Below are 10492 nucleotides of genomic sequence, written 5' to 3' on the forward strand. Positions count from 1 at the left end.
ATAACCAATGGGAGATCAAAGGCAAAAGAAGCCTGTTGAAAATGCACTTGGGTTTTTCAAAATTAAAGTCTTTCAAATTGTGGGTTAAATCCTCTGCCTTCAGCTCAGGTCAGGATCTCAGGGTCCTGGGATTGAGCTCTGCATCCGACTCTCTGCTCAGTAGGAAGCCTGCTTCCTCCTCTCTCTGCCTGCCTCTCTGCCTGCCTCTCTGCCTACTTGTGATCTCAGTCTCTGTCAAATAAAAAAATAAAATATTTTTAAAAAATAAAATAAAGTTTTAATCTACTACTAGTTCTATGTGCCAATAAGAACCAATTAATTAAAATGCTTTCCTTCAGGAAAGTAACCTCCTTATTTACCTATAATTTTATTCACCTTTTAAATTTAAGATTACTGTCCTTATAATTTATGTGCAATGCAATACAGTCTATTAGTTTAAAGCTAACTCTTTAACTTCTACAACAACCCATGACAGAAGAATACTTTTATTCCCATTTTAGAGATGAGAAAACTGAAGGTAAGAAAGGTTATTAAAGAACTCACCCAAGTGGGGCGCCTGGATGGCTCACTTGTGAAGTGTCATGATCCTAGGATCCTGGGATCAAGGAGCCTTGAATTGGGCTCCCTGCTTGGCAATAAACCTGCTTCTCCCTTTCCCACTCCCCCTGCTTGTGTTCCCTCTCTCTCACTGTTTCTGTCAAATAAATAAATAAAATCTTAAAAAAAAAAAAAGAAAGAAAGAAAGAAAGAAAGAACTCACCCAAGTTTACATACCTAGGAAGGGGCTGCATTAGAATTTAACATACGCAGTGTGACTCAGGTGCCAGGAACTCTCTTGAACAATGGCTTTCTCAGTCATTTATCATGTGACATGCTTCCTTCATGTGTAAACATATGAACTTTTTCACTATCCTTAGCAATGTAAGATACACAGTAAAACATTTTCTTTCCAAAATGTAATTTAAGTTTGAACAATAAAGTAGAACACAACTTATGCAATTTTAGCTTTTATATCTTGCATGTCATAAAAATTTCTGCATATTTGCTACTTTATACCATCACTACCAGAGAACAGAAGAAGCCTACCTCTCAGTGCTGTAAATGAGATAAGAAAAATACTAACCTCATACAATAAGGGTCAACAGAGCTTTAGAATAAAAGGAATCAAGTACCTCAAAAGAGACAATAAGGTCATGTTCATGCTTGACTATGTATAAAGCACACTTTGCCTAAGATTGAGAAGATAGGCAATGGTGTCTCAAACATCTACCTGGGCCTTTACACGATTCAACAACTATGAAGAGAAATTTTGTCAGAGAGCCTAAAAACAGTAAAGGTAATATGTAATTATTAATGTTACTTTGATCAGAAAATAAAGGGACTCTGTGGAAGAACTCTTCTGACTCTTATCACTTCCAAAACATAATGTATTTATTATTTGGGGTGAATTGACAGGAAGAGAGCCATCTCCCCTTAATTTTGCAAGTTAAGCTTCCAAAGTATCTTGAACCTAACCCCCTCCTAGCATTTTACGTGTTATTCCTATTAGTTTGTTTTGTTGCTTTATTATTGTAAAATGTTTATTGGTACATAGTAAATACTCAGTATTTTCTTTTACACTTATTAACACCAGAACAAAGACATGGGGAGATGGGCTAGGATACAAGTATGTAATCCAACTTGCTGTAAGCATAAAACTCAAAGAGAAGCACAGTACAGATAAAGAGCTGAAAAGCCAAACTGCAGCCATGTGAGAAATATGAGGAAAACTTAATCCCAAACAACACAGGGAAAATTAAGAAAATTCATCAGGCAGTTCTGAGAGACAGTTCTCCATGGGTCTCTCACTTTTCTGCATGGCTTGAAAACAGAGGCACTGAATGCCAAACTTTTCAAGATTACCCTATACAGTGAACAGTCTTGGAAAGAGAAACAGCATCTCCAGAGAAAAGGAGAACCATGCTTACTATCCATTATAAGGATTCAAGTTTTCCTAGGCTTAAGATTCGTCTCCTGTAACCCAACCCAACGCATGCAGATGTTCTATCTTTACAATACCATAATGTGGGCTCAGAGATCAGATGCAAATGCTGATTCTGCCATTTGTTAGCTGCATGGTCTTGAGACAATTAGTCTACAACACTAAAGGATAATAAGCAGTATGACCACTACCACTTAGCACTACTGCTATTGCTGTAGTGCATTGCTCTCTTTGATCAAGGAGCCTCATCCCAGTATCCATTACACTGTGGCAGGTTAACTTGTTAGCCTTCAAGTACAATAAAATCTCAGGCCTCTAAAGAATCATGACAGGCATTAGCACATAATCAATGTTTACTATAAATGAAAGAGAGATTCTACTTCCACATTATCAGAAAAAAGCAAAACATGGGATGTCTAGGTGGCTCGGTTGGTTAAGCGTCTGCCTTCTGCTCAGGTCATGTTCCAGGGTTCTGGGATCAAGTCCTGCATCTGCACTGGGCTCCTTGCTCAGTGGGCAGCCTGCTTCTCCCTCTGTCTGCCTTTTCCCCTGCCTCTGCTTTCTCTCTAATAAATAAATAAAATCTTTAAAAAAAAAAAAAAAAAAAGGAGAGGACTGCCTGGGAGGCTGTCATTAACGTCTGCCTTTGGCTCAGGTCATAATCCCAGAGTCCTGGGACTGGGCCCACATCTGGCTCCATGCTCAGGGGGAAGCCTGCTTCTCTGTCTCTCTCCCTCCCTACTTGTGTTCCCTCTCTCGCTGTGTCTCTGTCAAATGAAAAATAAAACCTTTAAAAAAATAAAAAAAGAAAGAAAAAAGGAAAAGAGAAAAACAACTGTATGCTGCCTTAAAGAGGTACAAGTGAAACACAAAAAGAGTTTTTAAGTAAATCAGTGAATAAAGATAAATAATGGGAATAGTAAGCTCAAGAAAATTGAAGTAGTTGTACATAAAGTAGACCCAAAAACAAAGTATCACCAAAGAGAAAGATAAATATTTCAAATGATAAAAAGATCAATTCATCAGAAAGACATCTTATATATTGTATGTACTTAATAACACAGCTTCAAAACACAAGCCAAAAACTGACAAAATTAAAGGCAGAAAAGACAATTGCATGAAACAGAAATTGTTTATTTTAACCTCTCAGCAACTGATAAAACGATAACCCCTCCCCCCCAAAAAAAACAGCAAATACAGAAATGATTTGAAAAGGCCAGCAAAACACCTTAACCTAATTGATGTTTAAAAATACTACACCCAACAACTGCATAATACATTCTTTTCAACTATAAAAGGTTCATTTACCAAGAAAAACCATAAAACAAGATTCAATAAATTTAAAGGGATTAAAATCATACAAAATTTATTATCTGACCTCAAAAAGAGATTAAGTTAGAAATCAGTAAGATACCTAAAATCACCCCAAATATTTGAAAATTACATACACTTTTAAGTAACCCACATGTCAAAGAAGAAATTACAAAGCAAATTGGAAATTATTTCAATTGAGTAACAAAAAATACAACATATCAAAATTTGTGGAATACAGCAATGTTTACAGGAAAAGTGATACTTTTGAATGCTTAAATTAAAAAACAAAAACAAGAAATGTCTAAAATATATAACTTAAGATTTCACTTTAAGAAGCTAAAAAAAAGCAAAAATGTGGAAGACAGAAAATTATAAGGAAAAGAACAAATGAGATAGAGAAGATAAATGGAGGAAACTAGCAACGTTATTACTTGAAAAGATAACAATACTGGTAAACCAAGAATGATACCGGTCAAGAAAAAAGTGTACTAACAACACAAGAAATTAAAGATGAGCTATCACTACACAGAGCCTACAGACATTGGAAGAATTTCAATGGAATCTTATAAGCAATTATATCAATAAATGAAAGGAGATAAACAAACATCTTTAAAAATACAACTTACCAAAACTGACAAGATGAAACAAAACCTAAATAGCCATACGTCTAATAACAAAACTGAATTGGACTACTACCAAAAACCTTCCCATAAAGAAAAATTCCAAGTCTAGACAGTATCCCTGAATTCTAACAAACATTCAATTAAGAATATCAATGCTAAACAAATTCTTTCAGTAAATAAAGGAACACCTCCCAACCTATTTTTTGAGACCATCATAATCATTACACTGAAACCTGACAAAGACATTACAACCAAAGAAAACTACAAAACAATATCCCTCATGAATATCCCAAATCCCTAACATTAAATATAAAAAAAGATAATACTCTGTGACAACATGAAATTAACCTAGGAATCAAGGTTATTTTGACTCTCGAAAACCACCATTTCTTTATTCATTCTACCACCATTTTGGCTAGTAGGACACCTGGGTAGCTCAGTTGGTTAACGATCTGCCTTTGGCTCAGGTCATGATTCCAGGGTTCTGAGCTAGAGTCCCACTATTTTTCCCTCTGCCTGCCATCCCACCCCCACTCTCCCCCCACCCCGCTTGTGTGCCATATGCACACGTGCTCTCTCCCTGACAAATAAACTAAATCTTCAGAAATAAACAAAAAGTAAATTCTGGCTACTGCGAGCAAAGTTACTGTGAACACTTTTATTCACATGTTATCTTCAACTTACTAGATAAATCAAATTTTTCTGCAAAATGGCTATCAATCTATACTCCTGCCAAAAATGGGAGTATAATTTCTCCACATTCTCACCAACACTTGATATTATCAGAATGCTTAATGTTTACCAATTTGACCGAAGTGAAATTATTTCTTATGGTTTTCCTCTGTACTATTCTGATTACCAAAGTTCAATGCTTTTCCAACTCTGACTCATGGTATCACTTAGGTGAGTTACAACCAACATTCTTAATTTAAAAAACAAAATGAGAAAATATCAGAGGGCACTGCATAAAGGTTAAATGTTATTTCATGAAACTTCTATTTCCATTGTGTATATGCTTATACTGGGTCACAGTATAAATTATTTTTGTTAACTGTATGCTTCTAGCAAGTTAAAAGTCATTTTTATAGCTGTTTCATTACAGCAAAACTCTATAGAGACATCTGGGCAACTTATTAGGGCACCATTCAGGACCATGACACAAAGGAATGTATTTTATGAAAGTAAGACCTGAGATATCCTTCCAGCATAAACTGGCAAAAACAGAATCAGAAGAGGGAAAAGAAAAAAAACTTGAGGGAAGCAATAAAGGGTGAATTATATGGAGATAAGTTTCTACAAAACCAACTGATCTATGACCTACTTAAAGCTCACTTCAAAATAATCACATTTCTCAATAAAACAAGGTTTCTCTCAGCACTAAGACAGAAAGCTGGGATCCTATCCTTTCTTAACTATTGAAATGACAGAAAACTGACCCCTCCTTCTCTAGAGACATAATTCCCATCTCAAGATTCATCTCATTCTAGGCCTCATACAAGAGTATTCTTTTAGGTCTCTGCTTTCTACCCTTCCCTAAGGAGTGTCACAGTAACTAGAGACATCTTAATTCCAAAGACTTATATGTTTATTCAGTTAACAAAGATTTACCAAGCCCCTAGTATATCCATCCCCTCTCTATTAAGAAATTAAGTTGTATCTCCCTCACAATTTTAACTCCTTGTTATATTCTTAAAGATTATTTATTTATTTGACAGAGAGAGAAAGACACAGTGAGAGAGGGAACACAAGCAGGGAGAATGGGAGAGGGAGAAGCAGGCTTCCTGCGGAGCAGGGAGCCCATGCGAGGCTGATCCCAAATCCCTGGGATCATGACCTGAGCCAAAGGTAGATGCTTAACGACTGAGCCTCCCAGGCGCCTCATCCTTGTTATATTAAAGCTTGATATCCTTAACTAAAACTAATCGCCTCCTCTTGAAAATATTTTTCTTAGACTCAAACCATCCCACATACCATGACCCAATTTCTGCTATCTTCTCTGGTTAACTAATAATATCCCTACTTTAACCCTTTCAAATAACTATTCTTTTTCATAAGAATTTCTTCCTCACAAACTGTGGACTAATCATACCACAACAATTGCAATGAGTGTGAATCCACCTGTCACTCAATAGGAGTGTTACCTTGAGCTTTAAAATCTCTTACCTTATGAGACTCAATCTCATCTCTAAAATGGCTAAAACAATAGGTATCAAGGAATAATGATAATTACATAATCTATTGCCTTTCTTATTACCTAACATTTACTATAATTTTAGTTTTTAATTTCCTCTAAATGCAATAAAATGTTTTCATAGAGGCACTTAAAGTGAGATACCAGGAAATATGGGAAGGAATGGTTTAAAGACATATAAGTAAACTCATCACATCGGTTATTGCCCTCCTTCTGTGCTCTGCTCCTACGTATATCCAGATTCTAAAAAGGCAAAAATAAAAATACTTCTTTCCCAATGGCAGACAAAATTTTAAGAACCCTCAATGACCCACACCCTATAAATTCCACTCCCTTTGACTGTGGGGAGACCTGTAAATATAATGGGATACCATCACTCCAGTGGTTGTTATAAGGCAAAGAGATTTTGCATATGTATTTAAGGTTCCTAATCAGTGGAATGGCCCAAAAGGAAATTATCCTGGGTGGGTCTGACCGGACCAAATGAGCTTTAAAAAAGGGTCTTAAAGGAGAGTTTAGAGGTCAGAGGGAGGAAGTCAAGGAGACTGGCTTCTGCTTGTTTGAATAAAAGTAACCATAATCATATGGGAACTGCTTATGTGGACTAGTGGTAAACTAACCAAAAGCTAACAAAAAGAGGGACTTACAGCCTCAAGGAAATTAACTGTGCCAACAAGTACTGAGCTTGCAAAAACACTCTAAACCTCAGATAAAAACTGCAGCCACAGCTGACATCTTAATGAGATGATCTGGTGAGATGTTTTACATCTCCAGCTACTAAGTCCAGTTACCAAGTACCCAGATTGCTCACCTATAGAAACTGTGAGACAGTAACTGGGTGTTGTTTAAGCTGCTAAATTAGTTGTACTATGCTATACATCAAAAGAAAATGAATACACTTCCTCACTACAGGACCAAACAGCAAAGGAAAAAAGGGGAAGATGAAACAGGACTTCAGCTGCCTCCATTTTGACTTCTATTTTGACCTCCATTTTGCCTCAGTCTGTACTTTCTTACTAATTAAGCTCCTCTTTCTGGCTCCTCTCTTAAATCAGGCGAAACATCCTACCAGCAAAGAATCCCCTGATAAGAACCAAAACTACACCCACAACCAATAAGGGGTGCCCTGGGCAGTCCTTATACCCCACCAAGACCCCATGTGACTAACTCTAGGACAATGACTGACTTGACCTTCACTGTCCCCCCCCTGCATGTACCTACCCACCTTTGATTCACATTTTCCTTACGGAAATCTAGAAGTTTTAGCATTTGGGAGAAACAGTTCTCCTAGTGTTTGCCTCACTGAAATAAACTTATTTCACCACCTTTGGTCTCTTAGCGTTTGGATTTTGTCAGCAGCAAGTGCCTGGACCTAGTCTGTTTGGGACCCCTAGAGCCAGATGCTCTTGTACCCCTGAACCCAGGCTAAAAAGAGATGCATTTTTTTCCTCATGGTGCATAAGACCTCCTCACAGCACTGATTATGAAGATATACAGATCCAGAATCAAGGGGAAAAGGTAAAAACTGCATAAAATGTTTGAAGTTTTAACTATTAAAAAGCCTTTTTCATACAGATTTTGTTAAACTATCATATAATTTAGTACCTTCATTTTTGTGATGAGGAAAATAAAGCTCAAAGAGTGACACCCCAAAAGGTGACAAACTTAGGGAATGTTTATTAAAGTAACTTCAGTCCAGGGCTCTTTCCCCTACACCACAGCCCTCCTTAAGGCTTTGAAAGAGCCATTCGAATCAACAGTAATTATATTACTGTCTTCAACAGAAGGAATCCAAGTAACATAATTTCCCATATTTCCCATCTATTTCATTATCTCCTAGCTGTCAGAACATCAAAAACTAAAATGGATACTGAGAACTTTCCACTCAATAGTAGCTGGTTGGGTTGTAAAAACGACCACTGGTAAACCACTTAAATAAATTTAAAATACATTCTAAAAAATATAAAGAAAAAAAAATTAGAACACCTGTAGGTTTTCCAGAACTTTATTTAGAAAGCAAAAAATTTGTGTTGTAAGTGTTCACAAAAATCAAAAGCAAACAGACAACCTTTCCGGATCTTTCAATATATCCCCCCTTCTGCAGTTTTTAAAAAATCTGATATTATCACTATAAATATGAAAACACAGTACAATATATATATACAGTAAATAAAATGGTTTTTAGGGGCACCTGGGTGGCTCAGTGGGTTAAGCTGCTGCCTTCAGCTCAGGTCATGATCTCAGGGTCCTAGGATCGAGTCCCGCATCGGGCTCTCTGCTCAGCAGGGAGCCTGCTTCCCCCTCTCACTCTGCCTGCCTCTCTGCCTACTTGTGATCGCTCTCTGTTCAAATAAATAAATAAAATATTTTTAAAAAAATGGTTTTTAGTTTCATTGTTGTGTGTACTTTCCTAGGTATATCACCATCAAAATTTGCAGTTTTCTTAAAAACACACGGAAAACTAAAAGGTAGAGTCATACTCAAATTCCACATAAATCACAAATTACTGAACTTTCTCTATACCAACTCAAATACTTTTACAATGTATTTCCTAAGAAGATGCAAAATATACTCCTTTCTAGTCAGGACCACAATTAGGAATAAACTATATTCATCATCTTAACAAGAACTTTAACAGCAAATAATTCGCTATCGTCACATACAGACAGCATTGTTTTGGGTCTATAAGCTTCGGAAACCATCCCACGATTTATACGCCCCGGGCACGATTCTCTGCAATGTGAAGAGAATCGATAACATTTCAAATGTGGGTAGAAAGGGTGACGTGACAATCCTAAGACCTGAAAATTTTTTTCAGTCCCTAGAGCACACATGAAGCACCCAGTTCAGACCCTCCAATCAAGGCCCAGGTCCAACTCCAGGCACTCCAGTTTCCCAGCTCTTCACCCCGCCCCCACCCCGAGAAAGGAGGGAAAACAACTTTTATTGGCCTCTTCTCCCGAGGAATTGGCAAACTAGCGGGGCAGTGCTGTGGCCTGAACACGTTTCACAGGGAGGCCTCCGTCGGGGGCGGGGAAGGCAGATAGCGGGAAAGCCCGGCTTCGACGCCCCTTCTCCCCCAGTCGCCAACCCCCTGCCCCACCCCACCAAGCAGCAGCCTCGGCCGGCCGCCACGCCGAGCGACCCCCAGGCCCCTCCGCGGAGGCGAGCTCGTTGTCATGTGACGACGACGCCGCTAAAACACCGCAGAAACGCAGGGCGGCGGGCGGCGGACGGCATTCGCACTAGCCCGCCTCGGCCCGGCCCCACCGCGCGCGGGCGAGTCCCGAGAGTCCGGGCGGGGGGGCGGAGGGCGGAGGGCTGGCTTGGCGGCGGGCCCGAGCGCGCCACAAAGGCTTCCGCGCCCGTCGCTGTAGTGCCCGAGCAGGCGGGGGCAGAATTTTCGGGCCCGCGGGAGGGGTGGGGAGGAACGAGGGCTCCCAGGTGCCCGCCGCGCCCACAGGCGCCCCCCCGGGCTCCCGGACAACCAGCGACTGCCGCGCCCCGCACAGGCCCGCGCGGCCTCCCTCCCCCGCGCGGGGCCCGCGCCCGGCCCGCCCGCCCGCTCCTCGCCCGCGCTCCCTCGCTCTCTCGCTCTCGCCCGGCCTCCATCTTGGATCCGCGCTTCCAGCCCCCGCGCCGCTGCCGCCGCATTCCCCCTTTCCCGCCCCCCGCCGCCGTCGCCGCCGCCTGCACTCACCTCAGCTGCCCATCCGGGCGCCGCCGGCCGTCGACCTAGTTTCCCCCCAAAAGTCTCCGGTGTGTTATTCCCGATGTGGGGGGGTTGTTACGGGGTGGTCGCCGGGGGTTCGGGAGCGGGGGCCGCGCCTTCAACGGAGCTGCAATCCTAACCCGCCATCTGGTGGCATTTTCCACACGCCAATGGCGCCGCTGCAGACTTGGGTCCGGACCGCCCTCTGCTGGCCGCGACGCTTACTGCCTAGCTGACGGGACGGGCCTGCCCGGAAAAGGGAGGGAGCTGAGGCGCGAGCTGGGGGCCACGGCGGGGACGCGCGCAAACGCTTTCCTGTGGGGATTGCACGCACGCGCACCAGCGGGGCGGGAAACGTGGCCGCTGCGTGGAGACCCCGCCCCCGCGCGGAGCGGTAGCCTAGCTCAGCCAATCGCAATTAGCGGATACCTCTCAGTGAGGACGTTGTAGATGGTTCTTGGGCCGCCTGAGGCTGGCGGAAGGACGGCCACGGTGGCGCCTGCGCGCCCCGCTAGCCGAGTTGCCGCCCGCCATTTTTGGAGCTTTTCCGAGACCTGGGAGGGAGACCCGCCCCCGGCCCCTTCACGGAGGCCCCTCCCCAGCTTTCGAGACTAGTGCTTCTCTGCAGCTCCGCCTGAGTCGTGGTGTCCGCATCCAACGCTGGGTAGCCC

The 10492-nt window shown here is 41.7% G+C and overlaps 1 protein-coding gene across 7 annotated transcripts in view; it reads right to left on the bottom strand.

Annotated features, from left to right (window-relative positions):
• STAG1 (STAG1 cohesin complex component) overlaps positions 1-10102 on the bottom strand; it is a 453259-nt gene extending 443157 nt beyond the window's left edge. For 3 of the 7 annotated variants that reach the window (XM_059162687.1, XM_059162695.1, XM_059162688.1), the window contains exon 1: positions 9810-10098. The gene's annotated coding sequence lies outside the window, so the exon portion shown is untranslated. Of the gene's footprint in view, positions 1-9809 lie in introns of all 7 variants that reach the window. The other 4 variants (XM_059162692.1, XM_059162694.1, XM_059162691.1 and 1 more) reach the window with 4 other exon arrangements.
• Positions 10103-10492: the final 390 nt, after the last annotated feature.

The sequence above is a fragment of the Mustela lutreola genome, chromosome 2, assembly GCF_030435805.1.
Source record: "Mustela lutreola isolate mMusLut2 chromosome 2, mMusLut2.pri, whole genome shotgun sequence".
In the NCBI taxonomy this organism is placed as follows: Eukaryota; Metazoa; Chordata; class Mammalia; order Carnivora; family Mustelidae; genus Mustela; species Mustela lutreola.